The sequence below is a fragment of the Lipotes vexillifer genome, unplaced genomic scaffold (assembly GCF_000442215.2).
Source record: "Lipotes vexillifer unplaced genomic scaffold, Lipotes_vexillifer_v1.1 scaffold863, whole genome shotgun sequence".
NCBI lineage: Eukaryota > Metazoa > Chordata > Mammalia > Artiodactyla > Lipotidae > Lipotes > Lipotes vexillifer.
In genome coordinates, this window is record NW_006788168.1 from 3,841,059 (window position 1) to 3,845,378 (window position 4,320).

The window sequence follows — 4,320 nt, forward strand, 5'->3', positions numbered from 1 at the left end:
GGGGGGTGGTGGGGGGTGGGATGGATGTGCTGCTGGCTTGGGGCTGTGTCTCCCAGAGGCAGCCAGGAGGAATGAAAATAGCTCTGATAGCAGATACAGAAAAAGATCTGATGCCGTTAGCCTCAAAAGTAGCCTATGTTATCTCCCATGTTACTTAAATTCAGGTGTCTTATTATAGAAAGGTAATGGTCTTCACAGTAATTTCATTGAAGAAACTTACTTGTAATGACATGTCCATTTCCAGCACACTACTGATAGATTTTTTCCCCCCAAAAAACCCACAACTTTAAAAAAATAAAACCTTCATTTCAGCATTTTTCTCGCTAGCTCGCAATGTGGTATTTTCCACACAACCAGGAGTACCTTCTGCTATATGAGGCCGACAGTTGCTTCAAAGATCTTGATAATATGCCAGTGTTTATAAGATTACCATTGAGTACAAATGTTTAAGGGGATGCACTTCGTGTTCACTAAGCCCACAAAAGCTTGTACACCAGGAAAACAGAAAAAGAAAAGTCTTCTTTTCTAACGAACTCAGAGCATTTTAACTCATTCCCAGGTAACCTAAGAACAGCTTTATGAGATAGGTGAAATGGAAATCAGCGTGTCCATTTTATAAATGGAAACAGAGAAACCCAGAAATGACCTTCCCAAAGCCATATGGCACACTGCACAGGGAAATGGGGAGACACGTCACACAGGGCCCACTGCAGATAAGCCCCCAACAAATGTTTCCTGGTGATGATAGGACATTAAGGCCTCTAACCCAAGGATTAGAAACTTGTCGATGGCCCTAACTTTCTTGACTGACTCCCTAGACTTTATCTCAGAAAGATGCTTGAAAGTGCAAGAAGGGACTTGCTGTTAAGTAAAAGACGGACACGGAGCAAACATTCACTTAGAAAGGGACCTTTCTGATTGTTTTACAGATACAGAGACTGAGGCAGAGAAGGCAAACAGCAGGGAGTGGCAGAGCCCGGCAAGAACTCAGACCTTCAGATCCTCCCCCATCCCCTCCCCAGGTGGAGAGGCTCAAAGTTGAACTACTGTTTTAAGTCCCCCTTGAACAGCAAAGAGCCAGGCGAGACTAATCGCTGTTTTGGTAAAGTCTGTGTTACATCTGATCAAACTCTGTTGAGAGTTCATCTCACTGGCATTTTGATTTCTAAAATGTCAAAACATGTAAAGGATCATGAAGTTAAAATTAAATCTCAGGTGAGTTGGAGAAAATTGTCAGGCTTGAAAAAAGAAGACAGAGAGAAAGAAAGAGAGAAAAAAAAAAAACTCCACTTAGCGGGCACTGGCAGTCAGCAATGCACTGGCTTCAATGACAACATCAAGGCAGCCACCCTGCAGAGGCCTCCGCTGGCTTTCCTGCTCCCTCCAAAGCATTGGGTGGAGAAACTCAGCAGTGACAGGGCTGTTTGTAGGGGATGCTGAGACGGGGAGAGTCCTTGAAATGAAATTTATATACTGGGAAAACTGAAATGAGGGTGTAGGACAAGATAAGAATAACTGTACTTATAGAAACTCATTCCCTCCACCCTAAGCGAGCCATGAATCTAAGAAGCATGTATTCCTTGGAAAAAAGGAAAAGAGAGTATGAATTAGGGAGGGCGGCGAGAAGGCGGGCATCGGAATCCTCATCATTTATATCTGGGAAGAGAGGAATAAAGAGGGGAAAGGAGGGAATGAATCACCCTAACCTGTAAAGACACGCCCCCAATACTGAGCTAGAAGCACCTTCCAAGGTACCTGCTTCACCTGTTTTGCCTGCTATATGGCTTAAACACAGAGAAAATGTGATGCAAGAATCCCAAAGAGCAAATCAGTAAATCTTTTTACATGATAAGAAAAACAATAGAGCAGCAGAACAAAGTCTGACAAAGTGTCATCCGGGAGTGGGTCTTAAGCTCTGTTTCTCTAGAGAGGAGAACCGCACTTTCTACTGGAAATGCCTCCCTCAAATTTAGGGACATAGACGTTTGTGGTCCTGATTTTTATGGTGCATAAAAGGAAGCATCAGGTAGAGCAGGGAGCACGGCTATGTGCCCACGGTCGTGAATGGAAACACCTGAGTGATTGTCTTAGGGCTGCCCTGAGAATTTACCACTAGAGAACTCTGAGCTGCTCACCTATACTCATTTGTAAGTAGCCCAATGGAGTCCTCTGTTTAAGTCATAAAATAAGAATCCTAATAAGAGGATTTTCAGGGACTTCCCTGACAGTCCAGTGGTTAGGACTCTGTGCTTCCACTGCAGGGGGCATGGGTTTGATCCCTGGTCGGGGAGCTAAGATTCCCACAAGCTGTGCGGCATGGCCAGAAACACCCAAACAACAAAACAAAACAAAACAAAACAGAACAAAAACAAACTACAAACATTGTAAAATAAAAGGAGGATTTTCCATTTTCCTCCATTTTACATGTTTAGAATGGCTTACCGTGGAGTTAGTCATGGTGAACAAGAAGAGCAAGTTATGGGGCTTCCCTGGTGGCGCAGCAGTTGAGAGTCCGCTTGCGGATGCAGGGGACGCGGGTTCGTGCTCTGGTCTGGGAAGATCCCACAGGCCGCGCAGCAGCTGGGCCCGTGAGCCATGGCCGCTGGGCCTGCGCGTCCGGAGTCCGTGCTCCGCAACGGGAGAGGCCACAACAGTGAGAGGCCCGCGTACAGAAAAAAAAAAAAAGAAGAGCAGGTTATGCTGGGAAAAGTCATGGCAGCTGGGTAGCACCTTTTGTACAGCTGTCAATGGCGCCTCATTGTTCACACCTGGGAGTTCCATCTATTTCTGTTGCTACGGAGATTTGCAGTGGTTTGAGGAAGCGCACTGACTTTTCCTTTCACCCTGCAATTTGAATAAGAATATGTACGCTGATCTAGGCCTCAGCTATCACACACCTCTATATAAATTAAGAGATCTACTAAGTCAGACACTTAAATCTTAAATCCCTCTCCATTCATCTTCCTCCAGCTCATCAATTTCCAGGAACAAAATAAGTCTCTTTATCAAGATAATTGAAAGACAGCAGCAACCTGCATAACTGGTCTCTATCACTAGCAGCTTATGGGATCATTTCTGACCTTCAACCTAAACTCTCATTTTCATCTAAACTTGGCCTCCTGAGCATAACTTCATTATGTCTGTAGCCTATGATATGCACTGGAAGTGTAATGGGATAACAAAATGAGGAAAATGTCCACTCTGCACTATTTCTCACACAAAGCTCCACAGCCCAAACCATCCCTCTCCTGCAGTTATTCAACCAACATTGAGCGAACATCTCATATGGCCAAGAACTAAGTCCAATAGGTTATATGATGCACAGCACAGCCTTTGAGGTTCAGGAACTTACATCCTTGTGCCTATTGAATGTTGAAGGTGGGATGAAAAAAAAGAAAGATAAAGGATAAAACACGGGCTATTTTAAAGATATTTGAAAATAATGGCAACTATAAAGAAAAAAATTTTATCACCTGCACTCTATGAACTGTCAATAATGACTATTAACACGTGTCTTCAATCCACCCCAGCTCTTTTTCTGTTTTCTTCTCCCCATAGTTGAAATTGTACTGGAAACATAAATTTATTTCCTGATTATTTTTCTTTCAACATTATAAGAAGAAAATTCCCGCATTACCAGAGAAACCCCACGGACAAGATTTTTTCCTAATTAGCTGTTTTGCTCTTGCCCTCCTGTGATAGAATCATTCATCACATTTTAAATGCTTTTGCTTCAAAGTTTCATTAGTTTCTGATTAAGCAGGGATTGTAATGTTCCAATGTAACTGAGTTTTGTGCGAGTTTGTTCTAAATCTTGAGTGTGACCATCCACACCTGCACGCCCAAGGTTCAAAGGGCAAAGAGATGACATTGATGGGGAAGAATCCACCCTTCAGATTGGAAAAGCCAGTGCCAGGATTTCAGGCTGGCAAATGCAGGGACAAAAAGAGAGCAGAGGGATTATTGGGAAAAGCCAGATTAACTGCTGATCTAAAGCCCAGATTATACTTCTTATTAGATCAGGTCCAAGAATCTCTTGTTAGAGGTAAGCAAAGGCAGTAGTCAGTCCTCCATGGAGCTAAAGAAATAATATAGGGAAGTAAAAGAACTTCAGGGTTTAAAGAAAGACATGTTCTCTTTAAGCCCAGACACAGGGGACACTAGGGTTAGATGAGCAATAACCAAAAAATGTTTAGAAATAGTGTCAATGGCTATTAATTTTAATTAGACTTTTATATTTCTTGAATCTGACTGAATTGCAGAGTTGAATCATGTTCTCCCCCAAATTCATATATTGACATCCTAGCTCCCACGCTAGAG